Here is a 16,036-nt window from a genome sequence, read left to right as displayed (position 1 = left end):
AACACCTAACTCTTCTTGGCTGCCAGCAGTATAAGGTCTCCTTAGGAAGGATTCAGCTTCAACACAGGGAAGAGACTGTTTGGCTACATGTGTGTGACAGCATAAATGAATCCAGATTCCAAATATAAAGGGTTTGGGTGCACTGTTTCCTGCTTCCTATTCATGCCTCTTTTTCCACCTTTTTAAAAGGCATTTTGAGATTTGTGCACCTTAAATACATTTCAATGAAGTGCATACTCAAATATATTTCATGAGGTCTCCCTTAGCTTCATACATAACATTTAACCATCTGTATGTCCAATCATTTCACCGTGGTTACTTGCATTAGTTAGTCAAATATTTGTTTTCCTTTCAGTGCTACTCTGTTACTTTTTAACCTTCCTTGAAGAAATTTTAATACTTCATAAAAAGAAAATGTACCATACACAGTGATCCTTTCAATCCTCCAGTGGGAGAATATAATATGTGCTGGAATTTTGGATTCCTGATCTTGGAAAGTATTTATTTGTAAAATCTAAGTATTTAAAAATATGACAAAGCAAAACATAAATATCTGCTAGTATCTTTCTTTTGACTACCAAACATATAAAACAGCTATAATCACTATGGTAAGGAAGAGACCATTTTACATTTCTTATTCTTAACATATTCTTTCTGGGAACATCTACTCAGAATTAAAGCCTCATCAGAAACAAGATAATAGATGCTCATATAAAGATAGTAATATAGTGGGGCATATTTAATGTGAATTCTGCTATCTCCTTCATCCATAAGTGAAAAATATTAGAGCTATGGAATCTCTGTATTTAAAAGGACATTAAAAACATTACAGTCTAGCATCTAAGGGGAGGAGGTAGTAGTATGGGATGAAACTGTTGAGAGAACTTGGGACCAGATTGTTTAGCACCTTCCATGTCAATTCAAAGTTTGAGCTTTTATTCACTGGACACTGGAGGCTTACCTGTGGTTTCTGCATGGGATAATAGGACTATTGCTTTGTGTGTTAGAAGGATAATCCTAGCGACAATGTGAAGGATGATTTAGAAAAAAAGTCTTGTTGGGAGAAAATGTGAAACCAAGCTAAGTCAGTGGCAGTAGTGATGGAAAGGAGGGAGAAGATTCAGGAAGGCATTTTAGAAGTATATTAACAGACAAGGGAAAGTAAAGAGTTAAGGATGACTCTGAGATTTCTAGCTCATGGGATTGGGTAGCTAATGATGCCATTAATCATAATAAGGAACAGCCACTAAGGTTTTTTCAGAGGAGAATTCAGATTTCAAGGGGAAAATGGGATAGTGGAGTGGGACAATGAGTTTTGAGGTGGTCATGCTGAGTTCATTACCTGTGGACATACATGTAAAGCAGTGTTTCTTAACCTTGGGTACTATTAACCTTCTGGGCTGGATAATTCTTTATTGTGGGGAGCTACCTTGTGCATTGTAGGATGTTTAGCAGAATCCCTGGCCTCTATCCAATAGATGCAAACAACATGCCTCTCACTTGTGCCATCCAAAAATGTCTCCAGATTTTTCCAAGTGTTCTCTGAGGCAGGGACAAAATTGCCCTCAGTTGAGAACCGCTGATATAGAGACAACAAGGAGGTTGGTGCAATTGTGTGACAAGAATTTAGGATACAGATGAAACTTGAAATCAATATTTAGAATCACCAATAACAGCAATTTAAGCAATGTGAGAAGATGAGACTGTGCAGGGGAAGAATGTAAATGATTATATAGTTCACCAGTTTTTGCTTGAACAGCTCCAGAGACTGAAAATTCCTAAATTCATGAGATAGATTGAGGCAGCTCATTCTATTTCTAGATACTGTCAAATGCTTTATATTATCATTGTTATATGTTTTTACATATTGAGCCATGTTGAGCCAAAATTAATCTTTTCATAACTTTCATTCTTTGGTCCTCCAATATTGTGATCTATAAGAAATATATATATATATTTGGTCATTCGGATGGAATTTCCTGAGCAGTAGACCACTGGGAACATCTTTGATTATAGTGTTTGGTTTCTAGCCCTCGCTTCCTGAAAATGTTTCAGAGAGGTAAAGGTGAAATTGGTGTCTTGTTATTCATAACAAGCCCTTTCACCACAACTGGGTTTATGTTAATGAAGGTGGCTTTTGGAGAGCACCTAAGGATGGAGGGCTGGTTGCCAGAGGAACCAACCATGGAATAAAGGGTTGGAACTCTCTCCCCACCTTCTGATTTCCAGGAGGGGAGAGGGGCTAGAGGTGGAATCAATCCCCAGTGGCCAGTGAGTTTAATCAATCATGCCTACATAATGAAGCCTCCATAAAAACCCAAAAAGGAGGGTGTTTGGAGAGCTTCCAGGTTGGGGAACCAGAACACTTTGACGTGCCACAGTGCCAGGCCCCAAGCTCCAAAGGGACAGAAGATCCTTTGTTCTGAACCTCACCCTGTATACATCTTCATCCGGCTATTGATTCATATTCTTTAATATCCTTGTTAATTAATTGATAATTTAGTGAGTAAATAGGTTTCCTGAGTTCTGTGAGTCATTCTAGCAAATCAATCAAATCCAGGGTGGGAATCCTGAGAACTTCTGATTTATAGCCAGTCTGTAAGAAGTATAGGTAAAAGCCTGGACTTGCAATTGGCATCCTGAGCTGGAGGTGGTCATTGGAACCTACAAATTGTAGCTGGTAGGGTCAGAAGCACAGGCAACCTAGACTTGCAATTGGTCTCTGAAGTGGAGGGCATCCTTGTGGGACTGAGTCCTTGACCTGTGGAATCTGATGCTGTGTCCAGGGAGATAATGTCGAATTGAGTTGAACTATAAGATACCCAGCTTGTGTCCTGAGAATCCTTGGTGTGGAGAAGCTCTCTATTCCCACATGCATTGGAATTGGTATCAGAACCTATTTAGCTCCTAATTTTGTTTTCATGGGACACTAAATAAATCTATTAGGGCAAGTCAAATTACTGTTCCTAAATCCCTTCACATATTTTAATACAGCTACTGAATTAATTTATAGAATTCACTATTATTGTCTCTTGCTATAGACCCTTAATATTTTCAATTTTTTTTTATATGTTATATTGTGAGGCTTTTTGCATCATGAGCACTCTCGATGGTGACCATTTGAAATATCCTTCATAAGGTATAGAGCAGAGAACTGAACAAACTCCATGTTGTCCTGTCCAGTTTAGAGGAAAATAAGCCTTCAGTTTCCTGCGTTTGGTCATAGTCTGTTTATTAAAACATCTCAAAATTGTGTTAGCTTTTTTGTCAGCCACATTATACCATTGTCTCTTTATTTTTATTTTGTATGAACTTCCTGTTAAATCACATTCCATATCATATACTACTGATTTATTTTTTGTTTCTAACTCAAACATGGAAATTTATATTCATCCTTTTAAAAATACACTCTCCTCAACCTAAGTGTCCATCAACAGATGAATGGATAAAGAAGATGTGGCACATATATACAATGGAATGTTACTCAGCCCTAAAAAGAAACAAAATTGAGTTATTTGTAGTGAGGTGGATGGACCTAGAGTGTCATACAGAGTGAAGTAAGTCAGAAAGAGAAAAACAAATACCTTATGCTAACACATATATATGGAATCTAAAAAAAAAAAAAGTCATGAAGAACCTAGGGGAAGGACGAGAATAAGGACACAGACATACTAGACAAGACTTGAGGACACTGGGAGGGGGAAGGGTAAGCTGGGACAAAGTGAGAGAGTGGCATGGACATATATACACTACCAAATGTAAAATAGATAGCTAGTGGGAAGCAGCCACATAGCACAGGGAGATCAGCTCGGTGCTTTGTGACTACCTAGAGGGGTGGGATAGGGAGGGTGGGAGGGAGAGAGACACAAGAAGGAAGAGATATGGGGATATATGTGTATGTATAGCTGATTCACTTTGTTTTAAAGCAGAAACTAACACACCATTGTAAAGCAATTATACTCCAATAAAGATGTTAAAAAAAAAATACACTCTCCTTTTCATCATTTCAACCTGCCTGATCATTTTGGATTATGATTTCATCATCCAACATTTTAAAAATTTCTCCCAGTTTCATACCATCTATACAGTTGATCTGCATACCCCACAAACATATTCATCCAAGTCATTAATAAAAATGTGAGTAAGTTACATCCAGAGTTAATGGGATTAAATAGTGCTATGGATTTTCTCTTCAGTGCTTTTCCAGCTATTTTTTTTTTTTTACTTAAAGGTCTTTTTATTTTTATGGAGTACTATAGAAATGAGACTCATATGGATAACATTATGCTCAGCCTATCCCAGGCAAAACTTTCAAATGTAATCCTCCTATATGAAATGGTAAGGTAAAATATGTTCCATTTATAGAATGGAATGGAATATTGTCATGGGGAAAATGATTTTTATTAAGTGATAAAGTAGTGTTAAGTGATGAAGGCAGGATACAAATTTAAATTCTAAATATGACATCACCTTTTATAGACAGATGTAGATATATATAAATATAGACCTAACGTTAGGTATGGAGAACACCAGAATCTAAACGATGATTCCCTCTAATGCGGTAATTATGGTTGATGTTTTTCTTAATATTTTGTAGTCTTATATGCTAATGAATGCTTATATGCTAATGAATTTGTCACCTTTATATGCAGAAAATACATATTAAAATATACTTCTACATTATATAACTCTGAATTAACAAAGTTAAAAACAGAGAAGTATGTTGGGTGGGTCTGTAGCCAGAAATGGTGAGTCAGAGGCAGGTTGATTAGTGAAGATTTGTGCTGGTCTGAATGGGATGAAGACTTAACACCAAGCGATAAAGAAGGTCATGAAGCTGTAAATTAGCAGAAAAATTATTCTGCAATTCATCCAAACATTAATTTCATGTCACTTGTCACATGTCACATTTAAAGGAGAAAAAGTAGTTTGTGGACATGAAATAGTTTTTCTATTATTAAGTATGCCCAAAGAAAATGTTGACAAAAGAAAAAAGATGTTTTATTTTTGTTTTTGTTTTTGTAATGAAGCCTACAGACCTTCAAATATAATTAAGGGATTAATATTTGAATTCAAATTACTGTCTTTAAAAGCCCAAAGAGCTAATACTATTAAATCATCTATGTATTTCTAATTATTTTTCAAGTAGGCTGAATCCCATATTAAATGTAAAAGCACATTTTCTTACTAAAAAAAGTAAATGGAAAATTACCAAAGACATTTTCTTTGTAATTTGGGAGATGAAAGAGATAGCTAATGCTAACCACTATGTATATAGCTGCAAATGTAAAGCTGTTTTATAATGTTTATCCAAAGCAGATATTAGTGTGGTAGATGGTTTTAAACATTCCATTTAGGAGTTGTCTTTGGGATTTTTCTAGACTTTTACTCCAGTTAATGGAAAAATCAAATTCTGGGAATCAGAGATTTTGGCTTTACAATATTCTAGCCATCCAGTGCTGTAGTCTCAATTTTCTTAGGTTGTAGAGAGAGTTCAGGTGCCTACCAGTGTCTGGTATACAGAGTTAAAGTTGAAAATGATTATGCTTTTTTACCTTATCCCTTAAATCCTTCAACCTATTTTTCCACTCTTCAAGAACTAATCCTTATCAAAGTATGATCCAAGAATGGTTTAACTATAAGCCCTTCAAGGTGTAATCTGCACATTTAAAGACGACTGCAGTAAGTCCTCTACATATGAATGAGTTCTGTTAGGAGAGCATGTTCATAAGTCCAACAAAGTTAGCCTAGGTAACCGACTAACACAATCGGCTATATATATATATTACTGTACTGTAATAGGTTTATAATACTTTTCACACAAATAATACATAAAAAACCAACAAACACAAAAAATAAAGAAAACATTTTTAATCTTATAGTACAGTACCTTGAAAAGTACAGAAGTACAGTACAGGGGCTGCCATCGGGTGAACAGACAAGAAGAGTTACTAACTGGAGGAGGGAAAGGAGCTGGGAGATGGTAGAGCTGAAGCATCGTCAGCAATAGGAGATGGAGGACAAGCTGCAGTTTCACTCATGCCTGACGCTGATGGAATGCACGTTCTCATCTTTGAAAGTTCGCACTTGTAGGTTCGTATGTAGGGGACTTACTGTATGTAGATTTAAAGCCACTTCAACTAATAGTCCACCTTTACTTTGAAAATGAGCTCACATTCTCCCTGAGACCATTTCTTTAGGAGTAAAGAAAGAGAAACAGGCAGAAAACTCCAGTCATAGTACGTAAGGAAAGAGTTTTTTGTAACCATGAGATAAAGTTCTCAAACAAATTCTCTTCATGGCCTGCACAGGGATAAGGGTTGAAGGGAAGCCTCAGGGATTTAGTTACTTTAGTCATCCCGAAGCCCATTTATGAAATTTCAACACATCAAAATTAGCCTGATGAAGAGGTTATTTATTTGTTATTTATTATTTTGTTGTTGTTGTTTTGGTTTGTTTAAAAGCATTTTTTTGTGAAATATATTACACATACAAAGCATGCATAATGTATATGAGTACAGCTCAAAGATTAGTGATAAAGTGAACACACCACCGGAAGAAGCAGAGAATTACCAGAACCTTGAAGGCCACGTGTGTTCCTGCCCTGATAACCTCCTGCACTCTCTCCCAGAGAGCTGGCCGCTCTTCTGAAATTTGAGATAATCATTCCTTGATTTCCTTTGTTTTTGTCCAGTTTTACTGAAATATAATTGACATACAGCACAGTATAAGTTGAAGGTGTACAGAATAATGATTTGACTTAACATATATCATGAAATGATTACCACAGTAAGTTTAGTGAGCATCTATCATCTCATATAGATACAAAATTAAAGAAAAAGGAAAAAAATATTTTTCTCGTTATGAGAGCTCTTAGGATTTACCTTCTTAACAACTTTCATATTTGTGCATTTTGTTTTATTTTAATAACCCTGAAGAGTTGAAAGAAAACAGCAGAAGAGGATTGGACTTTTATAGTGGAGATTATTAACTATCTTATTAGTTGATAAGTATATGATGAAGGGGTGAACCACAGAGCAGGGATAGGCAGGATAAAAACGAGATGGGTCTTAAGAGAAATACCAAAGATCTCCTGAGCAGAGACCACTAGAGCCTGCTAACACATTGCTGAAAATATTAGACAACTTTAGTAACTTATTTGCTCCTTCTCCTTCTTCTTTCTTCTTTTCTCCTTCTTTCTTTTTTTTATTTAAATTTTTTTAAATTAATTTATTTATTTTTGCTGTGTTGGGTCTTCTTTTCTGTGTGAGGGCTTTCTCTAGTTGCGGCAAGTGGGGGCCCATCTTCATCGCGGTGCGCGGGCCTCCCACTATCGTGGCCTCTCTTGTTGCGGAGCACAGGCTCCAGACGCGCAGGCTCAGTAGTTGTGGCTCACGGGCCCAGTTGCTCCGAGGCATGTGGGATCTTCCCAGACCAGGGCCCGAACCCGTGTCCCCTGCATTGGCAGGCAGACTCTCAACCACTGCGCCACCAGGGAAGCCCTATTTAAATTTTTAAAAAGGCTTTTTTAGATGCGTTTTAGGTTCATAGAAAAATTGGGCAGAAGGTGGAGATTTTTCAGACACTCCCCTGTTCCCACACATGGTAGCCTCCCCCATTACCAAATATCCCCCACCCAGGTGGCACATTTGTTACAACTAATAAACCTACATGGATGTATCATAATCACCCAAAATCCGTAGTTTACCTTAGAGCTCACTCTTGGTATAGCACATTCTATGTTTTGGGGCAAATACATAATGACGTATATCCATCATTACAGTATCATACAGAGTAGTTTCACTGTCTTAAAAATCCTCCATGTTCTGCTGACATTTTCTACCCCCAACCCCCAATCCCCGGCAAGTACTGATCTTTTTATTGTCTTCAGAGTTTTGTCTTTTCCAGAATGTTATGTAGTTGGAATTGTATAGTTTATAACCTTTTCAGGTTTCAGATTTTACTTAGTGATATGCATTTAAGGTTCCTCTGTGTCTTTTCATGGTTTGATACCTCATTTCTTTTTAGTGTTGATTAATATCGTATTGCCTTTATGTACCACAGTTTATCCATTCTCCTACTGAAGGACATCTTGGTTGCTTCCAAATTTTGGCACTTGTGAATAAAGCTGCTATAAACATCCGTGTGCAGGTTTCTGTGTGGACATGAGTTTTCAGCTCTTTTGAATAAGTACCAAGGAGTGCAATTGGTGCATTGTATGGTAAGACTATGTTTAGTTTTCTGAGAAGCTGTCAAATTGTCTTCCAAAGTGTCTGTACAATTTTGCTTTCCCACCAGCGGTGAATGAGAGTTCCCATTGCTCCACATCCTCACCAGAATTTGGTGTTATCAGTGTTCTGATTCTGGCCATTCTAATAGGTGTATAGTGGTCCCTTGTAGCTGTTTTAATTTGCACTTTCCTGGTGACATATGATGTGGAGCATCTTTTCATATACTTACTTGCCATCTGTATATCTTCTTTGGTGATGTGTCTTTGAGGTCTTTGGCCCATTTTTTAATTGGGTTTTTTTTTCTTATTGTTTAGTTTTAAGAGTTCTTTGTATAATTTGGATGGCAGTCCTTTATCAGATATGTCTTTTTCAAGTATCTTCTCCCAACCTGTGGCTTTTCTTCTCATTCTCTTCACATCTTTCACAGAGCAGAGGTTTTTAATTTTAATGAAGTTCAGCATATCAATTATTTATTTCATGGATTGTGTCTTTGGAGTTTTCTCTAAAAAGTCATTGCTAGCTATACTCAAAGTCATCTAGGTTTTCTACTGTCTTATTTTCTAGGAGTTTTATAGTTTTGTGTTTTATATTTAGGTCTCTGAGTTAATTTTTGTGAAGATCAAAGATCACACGATCTGAGTCTAGATTCTTTTTTTTTTTTTTGCCTGCCCATGTCCTATTGTTCCAGCACTGTTTGTTGAAAAGTCAGGCTTTGTTGCATTGTATTGCCTTTGTTCCTTTGTCAAAGACTGGTTAACTGTATTTATATGGATCTATTTCTGGGCTCTCTATTCTATTCCGTTGATCAATTTTCGTATTTCTTTCATCAATATCACACTGTCTTGATTGCTACAGCTTTATTGTGAGTCTTAACGTCAAGTAGTATTAGTCTTCCAACTTTGTTCTTCTCATTCAATATTGCATTGGCTATACTGAGTCTTTCACCTCTCCATATTGACTATATTTATTTATTTAAGTTTCTGATGGTCTTTATTTTTATTTATTTATTTTTTGAGGTGATATTGTGTTTTTTTAATCTTATTTTATTTATTTTTTATACAGCAGGTTCTTATTAGTTATCTATTTCATACATATTAGTGTATATATGTCAATCCCAATCTCCCAATTCATCCTACCACCATCTCCCCAGGGCTTCCCCCTTTGGTGTCCATAACTTTGTTCTCCACATCTGTCTCTATTTCTGCCTTGCAAACCAGTTCAACTGTACCATTTTTCTAGATTCCACATATATATGTTAATATATGATATTTGTTTTTCTCTTTCTGACTGACTTCACTCTGTATGACAATCTCTAGGTCCATTGACGTCTCTACAAATGACCCAATTTCGTTCCTTTTTATGGCTAAGTAATATTCCATTGTATGTATGTACCACATCTTCTTTATCCATCTGTCTGTCGATGGGCATTTAGGTTGCTTCCATGACCTGGCTATTGGAAATAGTGCTGCAATGAACATTGTGGTGCATGTGTCTTTTTGAATTATGGTTTTCTCTGGGTATATACCCAGTAGTGGGATTGCTGGGTCATATGGTAATTCAATTTTTAGTTTTTTAAGGAACCTCCATACTGTTCTCCATAGTGGCTGTATCAATTTACCTTCCCACCAAGAGTGCAAGAGGGTTCCCTTTTCTCCACACCCTCTCCAGCATTTCTTATTTGTAGATTTTCTGATGATGCCCATTCTAACTGGTGAGAGGTATACCTCATTGTAATTTTGATTTGCATTTCTCTAATAATTAGTGATGTTGAGCATCTTTTCATGTGCTTCTTGGCCATCTGTATGTCTTCTTTGGAGAAATGTCTATTTAGGTCTTCTGCCCATTTTTTGATTGGGTTGTTTGTTTTTTTGATATTGAGCTGCATGAGTTGCTTGTAAATTACCTTTCTTGATATATGATAATATATGAAAGTAAGTTCAGTCTGTTAGAATGGATACAAATTTTAGTAACTGTCAATGTTATTGTCATAAAACAATATCTATAATGTTGGTATTTAGGAACAATATATTTTAATATCAATATCATTGGAACATGTCCCTTTATATTTATTTTCTAATGGTTTTGAATTGTCTTAAAGGTATTATTATATAGCTAGTGTTTGTTTTGTTAGAGATTCTGAACCTACTTATAATGGTAAAACATTGGGTTCCGATCTTACCAATTCTTTTTCAGATTTTTCCCCTTGCTTAAAACACCTTGTCTCCAGCCAGAGCATGGCTATATGTGTATCCTCATTTTTAAACTATTACCTACATTTTCCTTCCTTTGACTCGTTCTCGTTTCCTTTCTTATCTTATGCCTCAGTAATGACAGCATCTTTAGTTCAGCTAAAATGAACAAGTATTTCATTACATTTAAAGTGCAGAGAAGTACAGAGTGAGAAGATCATGGGTTATTTTAACTTTATTTGATAAAAATTCTTCTGGTTGTACTGTGGTTCCCTGGAACAAAAGAAATGGCACTGAAGACAGTATTAAATTTCACCTTTAGTTTTAAGTTAACTTTCTTAGGTCGGCAACAAAATTCACTACTTGTTGATTGGGCATTCTGGAATAATAAAACAAAGTGAGAAAAATTCTGAAAAGAGCGACTGCTAGAGACAAATAAAAAAATCCCTACTTGGTGAAAATGATAGAAAAGTAAGTAATAATTGACTAATTTTAGAAAATTAACAGATATGAAAGGTATGCATTTTAACCTTTTTAAAATTTAATATCTTCCTTTTGTCTTCAAACATAGATATGTCCTCTGCATTATAATTTTTTAGCTTGACTTGCTATCTCATGCTGTTAAGTCTTTCTAGCTCATTGCTTTATGGTCAAATTGTTTGATGCTTTCTACTTCCACTTTCCACCTTCCCTTTTCTTAAATTCATGCACTCCCATTTCTATCCCACCCCTCTACAGACCACTGCTCTCAGAAAAGGTGAGCACCTTGCATTGACAGGAGTGATCTCCATATATCCCTTGCCTTTAACAGCACATCGGGTTATGAACAGTTTGAGAAGAAACCACAGAAACCATTTAGTTGAAGCATTTAGTTTACAGATGAGAAACCCCAAACCCAGAGAGGCTCAATGACCTAATCAAGGCCCCTTAACAAGTTAGTGACTGAGGCAAAGTAGAACTCCCGTACCCTGATTTCTGATTCAGTGTAGTCATAAGATTAAGTACTAACTTTCTAGTTCTAGAGGTAGAAATAAAACAGGATCTTTTTCTGGTACATGAATGAGTCTTTACTAATTTTGGTGGTAGGTAACATTTCAATGCTTCTTGTGTACTAAATGCTTACTGAATGCTAAGTGTCTTGTATGGTTGACCTCATTTAATCCTCGCATTAATCCTACAAGGTCAGGAGTGTTATTATCACCATTTTATAGATGGGAAAAGTAAGGCAGATAATAACTTGCTTGATATCAGACAGTCATAGACTCAGAAAGTCCACATAAACAATAATAAGATGAAATACGTACATCCAAGTCCTCTTAGATAGAGGTTGCCTGTGAGTGGCCAGGACACTCAGTCCTCTCTTATCTAGTCAGGGCTGGGAAGGGGCAAAGTGGGGAAAACAGCATTGGTGGAGCTCAATCTCAGCAGGTACTTCAGTTTTGGTAAGGATCATATGTATGCATGTCCTGTAGCCTCAGGGCTATTTCTACTATCTAATACTGCCTTATCACCCTAAAAGACCTAAATGCCTCTTGTATAGTACATGTAAATTTTTATTTAGAATAAATATTGCTAGAGTCTATTACACAGTGGTGAGCAAAACAGATATAGTCACCAAAATACTAAGAGGAAGGAAAGCAGTCTAACCAATATTGTCCCATAATGAAACTTATATTCCCTCCCTATGCCGCTAGAGTCTCCATAATCTAGTGCTACTAATTCACCCTCTGTCCCTGTGTTCCCCACCCATTACTCTTCAACATATTCTTACTACATTACATCTTGGCAAGTCAACCTAGTATACCAAAACATATCATCATTTCAGCTTTTGTGCCATTCATTTATTGGTCCATTAATTCCACAGATATTCATTAAATACTTACTCTAAGTGAGAGACCTAGCTGAACCAAAGAAATAAAATAAGGAAGATACAGTTTTTATCATTAATTCTGTTAACAAAGGATAATAAGTATGCCAGTGAAAGCTAATAAAGGAAATAGAGACCAAATGTTGCTGTTGTTATTATAATAAAATAGTACTAATGTACTATTGTATCCCAGGCATTTTACATGTAGTATAATTATATAATAATATTTATGTTATTGTGTACTTCATCATGTACTAGGCACTGTGTTTTATGTATTTAGTTCAGTAACTAAGAGGGATATTACTAGTTCCATTTTTTAAAATTGAAGTGTAGTTGATTTATAATATATTATTATCAGTCCGTATTTTTCAGATTATACTCCATTACAAGTTATTACAAGATAATGGCTCTAATTCCCTGTGATATACAATATATCTTGTTGCTTATCTATTTTATACATAGTAGTTTTACCTGTTATTCTCATAGTCCTAATTTGTCCCTCCTCCCTTCCATCTCCGCTTTGGTAACCGCAAATTTGTTTTCTGTATCTGTGAGTCTGTTTCTGTTTTGCATGTGCACTCGTTTGTATTATATTTTTAGATTCCACATATAAGTATTTCCATTTTATACAAGATGAAGCTGAGGCTTATATGGGTAAGTGATTGTCTTAAGGTTGCATAGCATGGACGCAATGAATCAACAAGAGCAATCCAACACCAAAGACTGTGCTTTTCCTGTTTCGCTATGGCACTTCTCTGGTGTTGCTGAAGTAAAGCTCAGATTTTAATTAATTCTGCTTAGAGGATTTGGGGATGATTTCAATAGAGGTCATATGTAAACAAAGTCTGAAAGATAAGTAGGAATTCTCGAAGTAAGAATGTGTATTTCATTCCAAGAAAGGTATAACAAGTATGGTGTAAAATTTATTGGTCAGTAACTTTATGGATCTGTTGTGCAGTATGTGTTACCTAAGGATTTGGGGCATTATTCTGCTATATTCAGTGGAAATAGATCAATGAACTTGGAGTTCACAAACATAATTACAAAAAATTACTACTGTTTAAATACTATTTGAAGTTATCTGTGTTCATGTGTTGCTTAATAATGGAATTGTAAGTTTCTGGAGAGCAGGGTCCATATTATTTATTTCTCTCATGGAGTTTAATACAATAACCCAGTAAAGATTTATTAAATAAAGGAATAGACTAGGTCATGGAACTGGGAAATTATTTGATCTACCTGTACAACCAATAGTAAAATTAGTATTACTACTACTACTAATATTATAAAAATGCTGATACAGTCTCTGAGGCTGATGATTCACTTCTTTGAAACATGCTCATGAGGCCAATAGTGGAGATTTAATCCTGTCAGCTTCCTCTTCTTTCATGGACATAGACATTGACCCAGACCATTTCTACACTTTCAAGAAAGGCCCTGTGAGAGAGTGTACATCAGTTACTGCAAATCCATCATCATCAGTCTTAAAAGAATCTAAACTGCATACTTCCTGGTAGTGGGTCAGAAAATGTCATCTTTGCACTGGAAAGTCAGAAGTGTTTTTATGGTTGACCTCACAAACCATGTTACATATAAATTCAACTTGGGTTATAACTTTATCATTCTTTCTTGGCCTACCATATAAGGAAGTATAGCTTTTAAAATAAATACCAAAGAATATATCAAAGAATATCCTTAAGAAGCTTTGTTATAAACCCTCTTCTTTCTAGCAGTAGGGCTTATCTTCTGTGTCTCACCTTGGAACACTTATCCAAGGGACCTGTTATTTCAAACACAGTGATTTATTTAAATAGAACATGAGGAAATTTAAATCAATGTAGCCTTTTAATTGATTATGAACCAAAATTTAAAAATTCAAACTTAAAAACAAATCTATGTTTTGTATATTGAGGAAAGACAGAGACATGCACTAATAAGTCACAAGTTTTTTGCAGTGGTATTAAAATTGAAGGGTCAGGCTTAATACTAATTTTCAAAATGTTACTCAGTATAAAATCCAATTTTTAAAAATATTTAAAATAAAATATTTTAAAAAAATATCACTTTAATATAGATACAATAACATTTTAGTAAGTATATTCCATTCTTCATTATGACTTATACTGATTTTATAGAGTAGATATTGAATAATAGGAGATGCAAAGTAGCTTTTTAAAACTTATTATTGTAGGTACATAATTGTGTAGACATAAAATGTATACAAAATATTCCAAAGATTTTATTAAATTTGCTAAGCTCTCTCACAATGAAGAAAATAGGAAAATAAAAAACCTGTTTGGGAAAAGCATCTAAATAATAATAAACAATTAGACAATAATTACTGTTAGTATAAAATCAAGTGCTAAATGGTGTGATAAAATTTATATGTAGCCAGAATTGAGAGAAGGAGATATACTGCTTAATAAGAAAAACAGGCTTAATCACAAATAAGGAATAAAATGGGTGATGATGTGTAAATGAAAAGACCTGAATTCTAAGTTCATCCTCCACTTACAGATTATGTGACCTTAAGCAAGTTACTTAACCTTCTTAGGCCACTAATGGTGGTAACACTTGTCCTGTATACTTTGCAGGATTTTGTGGGGGGAAAAAAAAAAAAAACTAATAAAAATAACATAAAAGTTTATTTGCAAATAGAGCACAATATTAAAGTGAATGGTAGTATTTCTACCTTTTGTACTAGGTTGACACCTAGTGTAATACTTTAGAATTTGATTACAACTAATTATAGCTACTCCTTTTATTTGGATTTCAGAAAAATCTGTGGGTTAAATTGTGTCACATTAACCTGTTACTGCTACATAGGAAAAGACTTAGGTTGGATATTCGTCTTTTCTTCCAGTCTTATACAGAGGTATTTATGATTTGTTTCTCAATATCCATTTTATAAATTTATAAATTTAGGAATACATTCAATCATAAAAAGAAAATCTGAACTATTTTTGAACAATAATCTATAAGTTTGTGATATTGAAAAATCATGTAAAACTGTAATTTGAATTAGCACACATGTTCTTAACTTTGATTAGCACTTGGTCTTGTGTTATTTTTAGTGAGCTTATATTATTCTGGTATTTTAAAAGAGGGGAAACGTGGGAAGCTCAGACCGTATACAAGTAACTGAATGTTTAACTCTTCCTCTATACGTTCTTGTCTCAGTTTATACTGAGGCATAAAGAAAAAGAACAGTGCTGTATTACCATAGCCAAGAACCTGCGACTCACTCACCAGGAGGACAACAGACGGGAGAGTAACACAAGGAGAAAATTTTTGAAGAGAATTCATTTAGAGAGAGTTGTGCTATGAATCCCACCTTCCCATTAAGTTGGAAGAAGAAGAATGTCTGCCTTTAACCTCAAGCTTAATGAGAAGGATTTCAATGAGATTACTCTGAGAGCTTGATGTGTTTCCTTGGTAACTGAGAGGTTTAATGGGCTGGTGCTTGAGGCAGGACAAACTAAGCTAAAAAGACTAGTGTCAATGGAGTGAACACAATTTTTGTGGAAAGAATCTATACTTGTTTTTCTTGAGTTAATGTGCTGCAGTGTTGCAGGTTGCCTTCCCAGGAAGCAAACTCTGGAACAGAGATTGGGTAGCTTGTGAAAAATGTTTTTAGTGAGTACTATTGGGATCAACACCTGTGGAAGTAAGGGCTGAGTGATAAGTTGAGCTGCAAGGCTGAATGGCTCTTCAGAGTTTACCTGAGATAGTACCAGAGGGCAGGTCCT

The sequence above is a fragment of the Eubalaena glacialis genome, chromosome 6 (assembly GCF_028564815.1).
Source record: "Eubalaena glacialis isolate mEubGla1 chromosome 6, mEubGla1.1.hap2.+ XY, whole genome shotgun sequence".
In the NCBI taxonomy this organism is placed as follows: domain Eukaryota; kingdom Metazoa; phylum Chordata; class Mammalia; order Artiodactyla; family Balaenidae; genus Eubalaena; species Eubalaena glacialis.
This window is presented reverse-complemented; position numbering follows the sequence as displayed.